This window comes from Pantherophis guttatus, chromosome 1, assembly GCF_059756535.1.
Source record: "Pantherophis guttatus breed Tessera chromosome 1, ASM5975653v1, whole genome shotgun sequence".
In the NCBI taxonomy this organism is placed as follows: Eukaryota; Metazoa; Chordata; class Lepidosauria; order Squamata; family Colubridae; genus Pantherophis; species Pantherophis guttatus.
Genome location: NC_142063.1, coordinates 144168212 through 144184631, shown reverse-complemented (window position 1 = coordinate 144184631; position 16420 = coordinate 144168212). Strand labels below are relative to the sequence as shown.

Below are 16420 nucleotides of genomic sequence, written 5' to 3'. Positions count from 1 at the left end.
TTCCCTCCCCACTCTGGGGCCAGAGGTGGTATTTGCCAGTTCTCCAAACTACTCAAAATTTCTGCTATCGGGTCTCCAGAACCTGTCAGAACCTGTTGGATTTTACTCCTGAACTTTCCGTGTTTGGAAGCCTCCAGGCAGAAAACTGTCTTCTGTGTTTCAGGTAGCCAAGCTGATTTTCATAATCAAACACTGTTTCTTTAACCTAAAATGAACTCAGAAACTAACTATATCAGCCCATTTTCTCCTCAAGGTCTGTAGCTCTTATCCTGACAGATCATTATTACTCTTCTTAGAAACAACAAAGAAATGACAGATTACAGAAATTGGGGTTCTCAAGTGAGGCGCTGTTGTATTTGAGACAAGCTCAGGCAATGGTAGCTCTTAAAGGAAGAAGTCTTGGCAAAGAATTAAAAACAGCATGTACCGAGATGTTACTTGGAGCTCAGTTGGAGAAAAGCAAATTTCATTTTTAACTAGTACTATATCTGGTCGAACTTACAAATAACGAACTTTGAAGAGCCTTTACACTACTGTGATTTAATATCTCACCATCAGTAATGATTGGAAGGTAAATATCACCAAATGCCTCATGCTGAAAGGCTTTGATCCTGCAAAAATTCTTCTTCTTCTTCTTCTTCTTGTGACATATCCATCATCGGATGTTGGCGATTATGTTGGCAATCCTATTTTTGTCAACAGCCGTATGAAAAAGTTTTGTCCAAACCAGTCCCTTAGGTTTTGAAGCCATGATGTTCTTCTTCTACCTGGACCTCGTTTGCCTTCAATCTTTCCCTGGAGGATTAAGATGGAGCCCCTGAATCTACAGAATCATGTCCTGTTCTACTATAGTTAGTAATAGTTCTCATATAACAATGGTCATTGGGGACTTCCGGTTGGTGATTTGCAGCGACAGGGTGTTGAGTGAGAGCTCGCTGCTCCTCAACACCTTTTAACATCGCGTTTTGGGGGATCCCCTCGGGGGACGCAGGACCCGGAGAGCCCTGCGGGCAAAACAGGAAGCCAGGCAAGCGGGAAGTGGGTGCGATCACCTCTCGCTGGACCAGGCGGCTCTGCCTAACCAACGCGGTGAGCCGGCCATTGATGGCGGGCGCGAAGCAGCAATAGCCAACAAAGACGGGAAGCTAAGAAGAAGATCGGAGGTGCGGTGACAGATTCAAGCCTATTCCCCTATACCTACGATCGTGCGGCAGAGAGGGGATCGGTGGTGTCGGGAGAGGAGTGCTCGGAGCGGCGAGAGGCAGAGACGGAGAGGGTGGAGCAGCTTGTACTCCCGGCGATCCGACAAGCCGAAGAGCAGACGAAAAACGGGGAGAGTGGATTGCGTCTGCAAGGAGCTTTGGAGAGTGTGGTGTGGTGAGAGAGTAAAAGAAAAAGGAAAGACTATTGGTGTGGCTGGCTTTTGGTACTGGGATTGAGTGGAAGAAAGCAGAAGAAATACAGTGATTAGCTGTTTGAGGCTTTTAGCAAACAGGAAGTGCTTCCATTGAATCGGAAGAGTGGAACAGCAGCGGTTGAACAAGAAGACGCTCTGGCAGAGACTATTACCATCGAGTTTGGTTGGAGCCCAGCAAAGTGGGAAATTGAAGATTTCCTATTTGTACTCTAAAATTCCGTAAATACTATAAACACTATAAAACAATATACTTATACCCATATATTTATATGTTTATATCTTTCCTATCTTTCTCTTGAGTATATGTGATATTAATAAGTGAACTCTGTTTTCCTCTCTAACTTTATAATTTTATAATTAATATTAATTAGATCTCTTAAGCCATTTTATAGATATATACAAAAAAAAAAAAAGGTTGATTATATATGAGAATTTAGATTTCTATAATTATTACTAGCTAAGAGAAAAAAGGGTTGGATTTGCATCTTACTAATTAAATTATTATACAGGATTTTATATCTACTTATATTTATTGTAATTTATTTATACCTATTTATACTTATTTATATCTATTATATCTATTTATATCCAACCTTTATTAAGATCTGAACTTAGAATTTATTAGTTCATTAACTTATTGTGGTCAACTTATATAATTTAGAATATCTATCTGTATTTATCTATATCAATACTACCCATTAGGAACTGAAATTAGAATTTATTAACTTAAAATAATTACTTGTATTGCTAGCCTATAACAATTTATATATATTACTTACCCTTTTCTAAGATTGAATTTAGATTTTATTAAGTGATTAATTGATTTGTATCGATATTTTGTCTACCTATTTGGAGGAGAACTATATAATTATATAATTAGTGATTGCTAATTGCTGGAAACTTTATAGTAGCCCGCTACAGTATTTTGGAAATTTAGAAACTAGTATTAACTGGAACTTATTGAGAGTGTAGAGAGGACCAATAAAGGAGCGAAATAAAGGTCTAAGAAAGCTCCTCAGAGAAAACGTGGCAAGTGCCACTGGATGAGAATTTGGAGAAAGATAGAGGAGATAATAAGAGATCAAAAATTGGTTCTGAAAGAAATGGCAAGTCTGACCTCCACAATTGCAAAAACTGCTAAAAAAGCAACATCTATACCTACCCTAGCGATGTCTTCCCCAGCCACCCAGAAATCAGTAGAAGGTCTCCAGAAACTAGACAAACCCCCTATAACTCCTACACTGCAAACGGTACAAACATCCCTCCAGTCAATCCAAGAAACAATGCTTGCGATGCAAGAAAAACTTTTGAATAGTCACTCCGAATTAAAATCAGACATCCATGCTCTTGATTTTAAAATGAATGAGATTCAAACTGCTATTGCTAGTAACGAAAATAGAATTTTAAAGCAGAACAAAGAATTGAAAAAAACGAGAAAAAACTGGACACAGTAGACCAAACTTTGTCGGCACAAAACAAAGAAACGGAAGACGCGCTGATCCAACTTGAGATGGACAAGGCCTCGTTTTTCTTGCGTTTCCAGAACATCCTGGAAGATAAAGATGAGGATTTAGGTGACAAGATAGCGGAGTTGATTGCAGAAACTCTGCAGCAAGACAAGCAGGAAATAATTCGTGAGATTGATGAGGTGTACAGGGTCCAGACAAATTACGTAAGAAGAAACAGACTCCCCAGAGAGGTCCATGTGCGCTTTGCTAGAAAAAAAGTTAGGGATATCCTGTATAACATAGCTCGGGAGGAAAAAATTACCTATGGGGGAAAAGAAATTAATATTCTGAAACAAATTCCGAGAAGAGTGAGGGAAAGGAGGAGAAACTATAGGTTTTTGACAAATCATCTAAACAGGAGAAATATAATTTTTAGGTGGCTTTTGCCAGAAGGACTGCAAATTTCCTGGCAAGGGAGGAAAATAAGAATTGATTGTCTAAGTGATGCCCAAGACTTTTTAGAACAACTAAGGGGAGGAGAGGAGGAACAAACCAGTAAGGAGGATAACGAGATAGTAAATACGGAAGAAGAGATATCCCAAGAGCAAATTACTAGGGAAGACATAGAAGAGGAGAAGAAAAAGGAGGATACTGAGGAAAGAGGGAAAAAATCAAGACCAGTGAGAGCAGTAACTTTAAAAGGTAAATAAGAACAAGAGACTAGAAACTAATTTCAGGAATGAACGATACCAAGATCATATCGGTAAATGTGAATGGATTAAACGATTACAAAAAAAGAAGGATAATATTGTCGAAATTGGTGAAACAAAATCCCGATATTATCTGCATCCAAGAGGTCCATATAAAAAAAGATGAAGCTGAATATTTAAATTACTGTAAATTTGGTAAAGTATTTTCCTCACTAGCTGAGAAAAGGAAAAGGGGGGTTGCTATCTATGTTAAGAAAGGAATAATGGCAGAATGTAAATATAAAGATGAAAAAGGGAGAATACTCATAGTTGAAATAATGAGAGGTAACTCTAGACTGCTATTAGTAGGGGTTTATGCACCGAATAAAAAACAAGGGAAATTCTATAGGAAACTGCAGGAACAGTTGGCAAATTGGGCACATCTTGAAATATGTATGCTAGGGGACTTTAATGGAATTGTAGATCCAAAGCTTGATTATAAGTGCGATATAACCAAAAAGAATAAAAGATCTCCCTTACCAAAGTTTTTTTTTGATTTGGTGGATGAGATAAATTTAATTGACATGTGGCGTACCTTACACCCCCAGGACAGACAATATACATTTTACTCCATCCCACAGAACTCCTGGTCCAGAATCGATATGGTTTGGGTTACTAGAAAATTGGCATTAGAAATTAAGAAAGTTAACATGGACATCAATACTTGGACAGATCATAAGCTCCTCGAAATTAGATGGTCTCATGATACGAAGAAAATACAACAGAGATGGAGCTTAAGGACCAATCTCCTAAATGAAAAAGAGTTCACACTCAAATTGAATGAAGAAATCAAACGCTTCTTCTTAGAAAATGGAAATCGAGGGACAGCCAAAGAAATTGTGTGGGACACTATGAAGGCCTATGTCAGAGGAGTAGCCATCTCATATACTGCCTTTAAAAATAAGGAAAAAAGAAAGAGTAGAGAAGAACTTACTCAAAAACTATTACAAACTGAGGCTGAATTACAGCAACGACCGGGAGATGAGGCGACGAAACAACAGTGGTTGATGATGAGACATAGACTGAATCTATTGGACCAGGAGGAGATAGCTCAAAAAATAAGAAGATCTAAGCATTATTGTTTCGAGAACGCTAACAAGTCGGGGAGATGGCTCGCATATAAATTAAAAAAAGAGAAGGAAAAAAACCAAATACTAGCTTTAGAAGACCCACAGGGCATCCTGTTGACGAAGGAAGAAGACAAATTAGAAAGCATAAGAAAATTTTATGAATGTCTTTACAAAAATGAAGGAATTGAGTTAAACAAGGTAGAACAGTATTTGTTGGAAGCCAACCTCCCTCAAATTCCGGAAGAAGAAAAGGAAATGTTAAATGAAAAGATCACCATAGGGGAGTTAAGAACCGCCTTATCCAAAATAAAGAAGAACAAAACCCCAGGCCCTGATGGTCTCCCCGGAGAATTATATCAAAAATTTGATGATGCTCTGAAATTGGAATTGTTAGAAATTTTAAATGATGTTATTGCTGGTATAACAATCCCAGACTCCTGGAGGGAAGCGTACCTGACAATCATTCTGAAAGAAGGTGCCGACCTGAAGCAGATCTCCAACTATAGACCTATCTCACTGCTTAACGCAGATTACAAATTATTTATGACTATAATAGCGGAGAGATTCAAGAAAATTTTAAACCGATGGATACATAAGGATCAAAATGGTTTTCTCCCAGGGAGACAGATTAGAGACAATCTGAGAACAGTCCTAAATACTTTTGAATATTATGAACAACACCCTGGAAAACAGATGGCTTTAATGTTTGTCGATGCCCAAAAGGCATTCGACAACCTGAATTGGACCTTCATGATAAACCAAATAGATCTAATGGGATTCGGGACTAACTTTAGGAGGATGATAGAGAATATTTACCAAAATCAGAGGGCAAATATATTAGTTAACGGAGGCAGAACCCAGACATTTCAGATCCAAAGAGGAGTTAGGCAGGGATGTCCCCTATCCCCCTTACTTTACATTCTAGCATTAGAGGTCTTACTTAGAAGGATTAGAACTAATGAAAATATCAAAGGTTTGAAGATTAGGAAGGAAATATTTAAAACACAGGCTTTTGCGGACGACGTTGCCTTCATAATAGAAGACCCATTAGATACCAGCTTAAAATTAATGCAGGAAGTTCAGAATTATGGAGAAGTCGCGGGCTTTAAACTTAATAAGAACAAAACCAAAATAATTGTGAAAAATATGACAAACCTACAAACGAAAGAATTAGAAGATTTATTAGGCCTCCAGGTAGTTAAGAAGATAAAATATCTGGGAATATGGATTACGGCGAGACTCTCTTCATTAAAAGATGATAACTATATCCCGTTATTGCAGAAAACTAATCAAGATCTTGATAGGTGGAGGAGGCTTAAATTGTCCCTGACTGGTAAAATTGCGGCGATCAAAATGAATATTTTACCGAAATTTCTATTTCTATTTCAAAATATACCGATATCACTAGATAAAAATTTTTTTTTGGATCTGAATAAACATATCAGGAATTTTCTGTGGGAGGGTAAGAAATCGAGGATTTCTCTCAAGACACTTCAAGGGAAAAGAAATTTGGGAGGGTTCGGGCTCCCTGACTGGGAATTATATCAAAAGGCGGCAAAAATAATTTGGATAAAGGAGTGGATCAAATTACAAGAAGGTAGAATCTTAACACTAGAAGGACACGATCTCCTTGAAGGATGGCACGCTTACCTCTGGGATATAAAGGATAGGAAGAAAACTCATTTCCATAAACATAAAATTAGAGAGACATTGATTCGTACGTGGCTGGAAATTAGACAGAAGATATATACCAAGGTTCCTAGCTGGTTGTCGATTATGGATGCTCTAGTGGCCCCAAATAGAAGAGAGAACTATAAAATGGGCACATATAAGGATATCTTGGATGAAGAAGGGAAGCTCAAACCCTTGGAAGTACTGAGGGACCAGGGGTTTATTCTGGATTGGTGGAAATATCTTCAGATTAAGTCTAGATTTCAAGAAGATAGAGATAAATGTGGTATTGAAATGAAAGATGGATATTTTGACAAAATTATTTGGGGACCAGATAAGAAAATGCTATCGAAAATCTATAACTTTATATTAGATGAGGATAGAGCCGAGAAGATAGCTAAAAATCAGCTAAGCATTTGGGAGAAAAATTTAGGATATGGCCTTAATTTCAATGACTGGGAGATAGCTTGGAACAGAAATCTCAAAATAACGAAATCGGTAACATTCAGGGAAAATCACTACAAAATGCTGCATAGGTGGTACCTAGCCCCGGACAGGCTGGCCAAAATATTTCCAAATTCCTCTGCTTTATGTTGGAAATGTGGAAAGACGGTCGGCACCTTTTACCATCTGTGGTGGACTTGCCCTGAGACCAAAAAGTTTTGGTTAAAGATTCGACTCTGGCTCTCGGAAATAATGGGACAAGAGATAGCCCTGGCCCCGGAATCCTTCCTCTTAGGTATGATTGAAGATGGCCTCGACAACAATAAAACCCAACTGGCAATTCAAATTATTACTGCGGCTAGATTAGCCTTTGCGAAACTCTGGAAATCCAACTCTACCCCCTCTGAAGAAACATTAATAAATAAAATTCTAGAGTGCGCAGAGATGGCCAAATTGACGAGCGAGCTAAAAAATGAAGAGAATTTTAAGTACTACGAAGTATGGGGAATTTGGTATAACTGGTTAAAGAATAGGATAAAAATATGATAATAGGCTACGATTTGTTAGACACCCGAAATGGACTTAATTGTATAGAAATGTAGAGAATTGTATAGAACTGCATATTGTATAGCTATGGATGGAATTCATTTAATGTTTGATCTATGAAATGTGTAAACATTGCACCTCGGATCAAGATTGTGATTGTACATTGTCTTTTTAAAAATTGGAAAATTCAATAAAGTATTTAAAAAAAAAAAAAACAATGGTCATTGGGACTGGAATTTCTGCAAGTAAGCAATGTAAATTCCATTGCCATCTGTTGTGGAGGTTAATAAATCAATGAACCGTGAACCTTTATCTCTATGAAATTCTACTTAAACAAAATGAGCCTCTGAAGCAGTTAAGGGTAAATGTTTTTATTTACATAATAAAAACATAACTATCTATTCAATTAATAAACAGCACTTAGTTACTATGATAAATTATACTGTTATCTATCTATCTATCTATCTATCTATCTATCTATCTATCTATTCTCTCTAAGCTATGTTATCTATGACTATTCTTCCTTAGAAGAAATATTATTATATACCACAGAACTGCTCTTCTAACGGACTTCCAAACTGCTCATAGTTATCTAACGGAATATCCTAAAAGACAATACAATACTAGACAGAAGAGTAAACTGAAGAGTAAACTGAAAAGTGAATTGAAGAGCGAGGGTTTCTGTTAAGAATCTCCTTTTATACTGCTAACTGTGACAGTTAGGGGAGGGCCCGTAAGATTCAAACATATTAGCTGCCCTCTGATTGGCTTATGTATCTGTCCATTCCAAAAGCCATTTATAGGCACAGCTATAGAGAAATAAATTTTTTCTAACACCAACATTAAGCAAATCAGCTCAGATCATTAAGCAAAGATATCACATGGTTGCCATTTGTAACCTCCTGCCAGCTCCCCCAATGACTTTGCTTGTAGGAAGCCAGCAAAGGTCACAAACAGCAATCAACTATAATGAATGTAAATGTAAATAATTCAGCACCATTGTATATTCAAATGGTCACTGAACAACTGGTCATTAAGCAAAGACCACCTGTGTGGGAAGCCTCCCTAACCCTATCCCCCCAGAAGAATGAAATTTTTTGGGAAATATTAAAAGAGGTAGAATATTATATTTCCCTTAAAGGAGAAATGAAAAAAATCTTAAGGGAGGAAGAAACCAGCCACTGTTTCCCTTCCCAAGGAGAAACTGAGGAGGCCAGCTTTACCATGGATTTGGTAATCCATTCAGAAAGACTGGGTCAGGCAGAAACTTCAGATAGGCAACACAATAAGCAACACAATCAAGCCAGGTTGACAAAAGTAGCTCAGACAAACACATAGGATTTGCATTTCCTCTTTTGCCTATAGAGCCAGCCATGACCTCTACATGACTCCATAGGAATCCAGAAGGTATAAAAACTCACCTACTCTAAACTCCATTTTGTCAACTGCCCCTGAATCACATGTGATTGGTGGTTCTGCTTCATCAATAAAGGGAACCTTTCTTTTCAATCAGCCTCCAGCCTCCATTTTATTTCCAGTGCCTTTCTCCTAGCTTGGAACTGGAACTGGATATTTCTTCCAGCACCTGTATTACTGAAACATCCACTGTGTGTTGCTAACACTTCTTCTCGGTCCATTTCCAGCTTAGACAGAGGAATTCTATGGGCAGCTTCTTCTGGCACATAAAAATCCCAAGATAATTGTTGTAGCTGCAGAGTTTACATTTGTAGCCCGCAGAACTTGTTGGCAGCAAAGTAGGCTATGCATGTCTACAAATACTTTTGTCATGTATATCATACTGCAGTTTGGATTACATGCTGGTGTTTTTCTTTCTCTTTTTTAAATGAAATCTGGGTTAGTGACCTGTAATAAAGTTTGACTTGATTTTATATCTATGTCTATGTACATCAACACACTAACATAATGTCTGTCCCGGTTTTACAGGATTAACACCCAGACAGTCACTATGGCTGGCCAAGTCTACATACTTTTTATCCCTGATTCTAAAGATAGGAAAACCTAGGAGGAAAACCTAGGATTCCTTGGCCATCACATGGTATTATGCGTCTCATCTCTCCGAATTAAGAAACACTCCCATAGTATACTATATATAGTGTCGTAAAGGGAAATGGGCAAAAATCTAATGCTAGGAATTACTGTCTGTACTGGTAAGCAAGATCAGAAATATGGGATTAAATCCAGAATTATCTGGCAGAATATCTATGTAATGAGAGTATCTGTCCAATAGCAATAGTGACTCCTCAACAATACCACCCCAAGTTCCCATGAACTGAAAACAGGAGGCAAAATCAAGTAATTCCATTTACTAGGCTCAAACCATTCAAAGTGAAATAATAAAGGAGGGAAAGTATGTTTAACAGAATGTAAGTAACCAACATTATCGCTGAGTGATTATTATTATGAGGTTTAGCCAAATCTCTCACTCAGAATAAATCATAGTAATCATATCTCCTTGCTCCTTGTCCTTGATATTTATTAATTTATTAGTTTTATGTACCACCATAATCTCTCATGACTCCAGGCACCTAACATTTCACCTCATGCTTCCTATGAATTTTTCCCTTCATTATTTTTTTCTTTTCCATAAATACACAGTTGCCCAATGACCAAAGACATTCAGAAAGCTCTGCAGACTGATTCCTCATCAAGATATGTATGTATACAGTAGCTTGGGTGTTTGATTGTGAAAATTAGTTAATGAAGGCCAAGAGTGTCGTAGCTTTTTCTTCTCTGAACAAATTCCGATTTGACAGATATAATCCTTTCCATATCAAGGCGCTACTGACTAGCAAGATGGTGCTTTTGAAAGATATTTCTAATATTGAGCAAGGAAAGAGATCTGATTTTCTTAAAATTGCATTGGAGACCCGAAATTCTTAGGGGCTTGTGGAAAGATTTACACAAATAGATGATGGATCCTTCTGAAAGGTGTAGCTGCAGGCATTTCTTGTCATACCTTAAGACAGCCAATATGGAGAGGAAAACATCTGTTCCAGCATAAATAGCCAAAATGTAGCAATTAAATGTGCTAATCATTTGAGGTTGAGCCTGGAAATGGATGAAAGGAAAGATTATTTTATTTACACAACTAGAAATTATTTCTTAGTATTCAGTATAGTACTTATTTTTTCTGAACAATTTTTTTTACAATCTCTTTCACATCCATTATTTTAACCTCTCAGACAGAAAAGTATGCTTAAAATAGATTAACCCTGGTGAAGTGTACTTAATTAGCATATGATGGGTTTATTTTTATGCTACTGAAAATGATAATAAATGCACCCAAAAGGCTTTTTTCTCCAACAAAGAATGTGGTATTGTATTTGATGTTTGTTTTCATACTGCTAATAGCCGTGTGTTATTCTTACCCACTACTGATAAAAATAGTTCAAAAATACATTTTGGTGTGACAGTATACCTGTTTATCGGAGGAAAAAAATACTCTACGGAACACAACCGGACCTAGAGTACTTATGAGCAAACAAGTTACAAAATCCTTAAAGGTCTATCTTTTTTCATTATTGTTTTTTTTTTAATAAGTTTAAACTGTAGTATGTTTTTTTTAAAAAAAAAATCTGCAGAATTCATGGAGATATTATCCATAAAAATATTCATGGAAAATAATGAATATTATAATGCAGCAAGAGTTGCATTTGTAATAATAAAGTGATAAATAGATTGTATGGATTCTTTAAATTAATCTATTGAAATGTCACCATATATATCCATAAGGAAGACCACATCCACTCCACCGCTCCCCCAAATAATTATTTCTGAGTTGGGAAGGTATTTCATCTTATATAAATTGAGAAAAATACAATGTGCTATTGAAAACAAAGAAATAGAAAGAAGGTGTAAGTGGTGTTGATGTCACTATTAAAAGGGTTAAAAAAGGTTAAAAGTGACTTTTAAAATTAACCCATAGCTGGAGAGAGGCTGCTTTGACAGAAAATTGTAATAGGCTTAATCAGGACTTCCTTCCTCCCTCCCTCTCTCCCTCCCTCTCTCCCTCCCCTGATCTAAATATATATCCCCTTTCCATAGTGATGGCGAACCCTTTTTGGCAGTGATGGTGAAAAGGGAGCGTGCGTGCATACGCACGGCACCAAGTGCCGAAAAGGGAGCACTTCACGTGCAAAGGCCAGCTGATCGTTGTGTGCACATGTGCACCAGAAACCCGGAAGAGGAAACCCAGAAAATGGGCGATGCCACATGTGCCAAGCGACATGGCTCCACGTGCTACTTCGGACACGCGTGCCATAAGTTCACCATTATAGATCTATATTCTCTATAGTCATATTTCTAAACTGCCCACCTCCTTTAGAGAGAGGCTGACATACAATATAATCAACATATAAACAATGTATAAAACTAACATCAAAAGTAATTTAAGAATAATATTTTTTTAAAAAAATAAGATTATGACATTGTAAAATTTCAAAAATATACAAAATTCCAAGATGACCATTTAGCATTAATTAATTCAGGTGGGGGGGGGACTCTCATGGGGCCAGCCAGCCCCACAGTTGCGTGGTCCTCCGTGCTCCCCCATGCAAGGCTGCAGGGCCATGCTTTCTTGCTTATTTACTTGTTATTCATGTTTACACAATTGAAGAAAATCAGGTTTAAAAAATTTAATTTGATTAAGGAAGATTAATTGGAAAAGGATAATATGTCCTTTTTGAGAATAAAATGAGTATTTATGGTATTTTTTAAAGGGTGTCCTTCTTTAACCCACAGTTCTCCTAATCTGATGTGATTGTAACATCAGATTGGCAGCCCCTACACAACAGAGGTGGGTTTCAGCAGGTTCTGACCAGTTCTGGAGAACCAGTAGCAGAAATTTTGAGTAGTTCAGAGAACTGGTAGTAAAAATTCTGACTGGCCCCGCCCCCATCTATTCTCTGCCTCCCAACTCCCAGCTGATTGGGAGGAAGTGGGGATTTTCCCTCCCTTCCCCTGCCACGCCCACCAAGCCATACCATACCCACCAAGCCACACCCACTGAACCGGTAGTAACATTTTTTGAAACCCACCACTGCTACACAAGCCCCATTTTTGCCACCTACCACATAAAGGAATATCTTGTCTGAGCAGAATTATCTTGGTTATACGTCCTTGGTTATATCTCAGTTATTCTGGGTTTGTTTTCTTGACTTGCAAGGAAGGGCAGCAATAATTAACATCTGGAAGAAGTGAAAAGAATTAAAAATAAGGACAACATCACCCAAGAAATCAGAACAAAAGATGCTTTAAAGTGATTGTCTATCAGCAGGCCCTTGACAGTAGAAGGTACTAGAGTTATAAAATTGAGAATTTGGGCAGAAATATAATGACATACTCATGTTAAACATAGGGCAGAGAAAAGCCATTTAGAGCCTCATCAACTCAGCGATGAGGTTTAGACAGAGTGTTTCTTGATTTCAAAGTTAGGATCAGGGACGAGGAAAACTTCCTTGAGTTTGCCTATTAGAAATCCATGGTACCTTTATTATTTAGAAATACATGATACTAAGCACTTTGTGCACAAGAATAAGCAATGTGACATACTCCAATTGTTTGGGACTCTAAACATTTCATCACTTCCAGCTGAGGACAGAGAATTATGGGAACTGGAGTCTCAAATATTTAAAGGGCATGCAATTAATCATACTAATTCCACACAAAACTGAATTCTGCAATCCTACCTTGTGAATTTTTTAAAAAAATCAAGGTCCACAAACATTTCATATTCATGTATGGTGACAATGTGAACTCAGAAGAATGTGAATGAGGAAAGGCAGAAAATCCATGGCGTTTTCTATGAACTGGATTGAAATGAGCCATTTGATTTTTATTAAGGTGCAGCTTCTATAATTAGTTAATATTACTTTAGTGAGATATTGTGACCTATAGGAAGCTAAAATAGAAAAAAGAGCTGACACAAGATGCAGTCAAATAAGTACATTTTTTTCCAGATACTTTCATCAATATCCTTGATTTTTTTTGAAAGGGAAATGTACATGCAAGCACAATTGTGTAATTCTTGGCATAGCAGTTTCCCAAATGATTATTTCATGGATTATTTTAGATACTAACCACCTGAAGCAGGCTTAGTCATCTTGTTCTCCATCCAAAGCAGTGACTCAATTTGAACTCAGTTTAGTGTCAGTCTCTTTCTCACTGCCCTCATCCACTCAAGTAAATCAGTGGATTTTGTTTGTAAGAAATGCCTGTTGTTGTTTTTTCCATTGTTGTGGCCTTCAAAACTCATATTACTACTAATGAATTTACGTATACAGTGCCCTTCCTTTCAGTGGAGTCTAAAGTGGTACACAATAATATAAAATATTATAGAACATTTATAAAAGCAATGTACCATAAGACCATATTATACCTCAAGAGCTGGAGTAAATATATTTAATAGTGTAAATTTGGGCCAACAACAAGACCTTAAAGAAAGAATTCCTGCCTTTAGTCTAGAAGTGAATCTCAGCAAAATGGAGTTACTATTGGTTGAAGCTCTGCACCTTTGAGAGCTTTATTTCAAGTTCTCAAAGATTGTACTTCTTTTAAGGGATGTAGTTTAGGGCTTTTGCCGAAGTGACTGCTTTAGAAATGAAGTAATAGTGATGACCAAGAATATTTTTGTCACCTAATCTCTCCTAGGTCTGGATTTGGTAAATTGTGTTCTCATTATATCCCTCTAGTGATAAGCAATCTTCATACCTAGGCTATAAATAGCTCCTGAATTCATGTCTTTATTTGTGGTTCTGAGTGCCTCCTGTCCAATTCTTAGAGTCAGGTGAACTCAGGGAAAAAATAATTAATTGGATATCTGTAAAGATCTCTATTTCTAGTAGGGTACTATAACAGAATCTTGAAAGTCTGCCAAAAATCATTTTGCAGCTCAAGTTATATTTTGTATAATTAAAGGAGAGTTATTCTGTGTCTTTTTCACATGTCTTCCTTCCTCCTTCCTTCACTGGACTCACAAATCTTTTCCTTAATTCTTGGGCTCCCTCCTTTGTTCCCAGAGTATGCTTGACATAAGGGTGTGTGTGTGTGTTCTACTTACCTTTACTACCGGTTCGCAATGGGATCTGCATGTGCAGATCACTGATGATGACATCCAGGGTGGTGGGCGGGGCCTCCCATCGGTTTTACTACCGGTTCTTGCGAACCAGTCTGAACCGGGGGCAACCCACTACTACTTGACATTCAGTCACAGTTACCTCTTACCATAGTTGTTGAAAATTGGTGGCCTGTTTCCCTAAAATTTTTGTAACACATATACAAAACCCCATTAGCGTAAGCTTTATAACCAACTTAATATTCCTTTTTTTAGTCAAAAAAAGAAAAAAGAAAAGAAAGAAACAACCCCACACCAATATACATAGGAGAGAAAAAGAAAAAGAAATCATGTCTGAGCAAAGACTAATTGCCAAGTATGCTAATTCGTAGATTGCTGCTCTTTGCAGAATTATGCACAAAGAAGTCTCTGGTAGGGATACTTGTTTCAAAACTCAGTTTTGAAAAAAAATCCTATTAAACCTCCTTCAAGACCTAATGAACGAGTTGCCTTGAGAAATCAACATGAAATGTTCTCCACTGGAAGACTCTTTGGTTTTCTTCTTGTGTTTTGTACAAATATGAAAATGCATTTATTTAAGCACTTTGTTAGGAGCTGCACTTCTGAAGGATTAAAATACCAAACTCAATGTGGCATTAAATGTAGGGGAGGGGGGAAATCACAAGAGGATTTAGGATTGTATAGGAAGTTTAATATTTTCCTGTTTGCATGAACTCAGTGTAAATTTACTGTTCTTGCAATCATGAAATGTTCACATTAATTCATTAATGTACTTTCTAAGGTAAATCATTACCAAAGTGATCTTTTTCTATTTTTTCAAAGGACCAAAAATCAGATCCTGTAATCTTGTAAACCAGAATTTTGGTTAGATTGTTAGTGTCGGAAATAATAATAATACTGATGGATTGAGGTGGGTGGTATCAGTTTTACCAAAATAGTCTTAAAAAGGTGAGCACGGGAACTTATTGCTGTGCCTTATCATGAAATGCAGAAGAGGTTGTATGGGTTTTTAACAAATACACTACTTCTTAAAAATACATAAATTAAGAAAACTAATCTGTAGATAATTGGCTTAATAATTTATTCTTTTGAGATGAATGCCCTCATGACCTGTTGTGCTGTGGATCAGTACAAGATCCCTTTAAACACACCTTACTGTGGTGGGTGTCTATTCCTAGGAGGCAGGGGTAAAATGCTACCGGTTTGGACCGGTTCAGGAGGACCGGTAGCGGAAATTGGGGCTGGTTCGCCATACCGGTAGCAATTGCTGGCTGGCCACGGCCCCGGACCGGACCACGGTCCGCAGCCCTGCCATGCTTCCCTGCCTTCCATGCAGCCTTCCCATGGCCAGTTTGTGAAGGCAGGCAAGTGGAAGGCCACGTGGAAGGCAGGCAAGCATGGCAGGGCTGTGGGGAAGGGAGCTAGCATCTTACTCCCTTTCCAGCAGCCCTGCTATGCTTGCCTGCTTTCCACGCTGTCAAACTCATTGTTTGGAGCATCAGCGATCTAAGGAAATGTCTTCCAACTCTTCAAGATCGACTTTAAGAGTGCCAAGAAGCTGACAGCAAAAGTAGCAGCAGCAGGGGTGATGGGGCATGTGTGTGTGTCTGTGTGTGTCTGTGTGTGTCCCTCCACGGTCCTCCTCTCCCAGTTGACAGCCAGGGCTTCACCGCCTCCTCTTTTCCTCAGAGGGGCAGTGTCCGCCTCCAAGTCCTTGCAGAGGGAGGGACACACACACACACCTGTTGCCCCCTCCCACCGCCACTAATTTTGCTGTCGGCTTAAAGTTGATCTTGAAGAGCTGGAAGATGATTCCTTAGATTGCCACCAAACTCATTGTTGGGAGCATCAGCGATCTAAGGAAACGTCTTCTTACACCTTCTTCTACCCACCCACCCCCCATTTTTCCATTTCATTACCTGGATTCTGCTAATTACACCTTCTCCTCCCCATACCCCCCCCCCATTTTCCATTTCTGTGCC

At 38.0% G+C, this 16420-nt stretch overlaps 1 long non-coding RNA gene across 1 annotated transcript; it reads right to left on the bottom strand.

Annotated features, from left to right (window-relative positions):
• Nucleotides 1–521: 521 nt before the first annotated feature.
• Nucleotides 522–12553, bottom strand: LOC132710639 (uncharacterized). Its single transcript, XR_009621319.2, has 3 exons — nt 12436–12553; nt 8767–10414; nt 522–795 (listed from the first exon to the last, which is right to left on the bottom strand). It is a non-coding gene; the product is annotated as an uncharacterized LOC132710639 (long non-coding RNA).
• Nucleotides 12554–16420: the final 3867 nt, after the last annotated feature.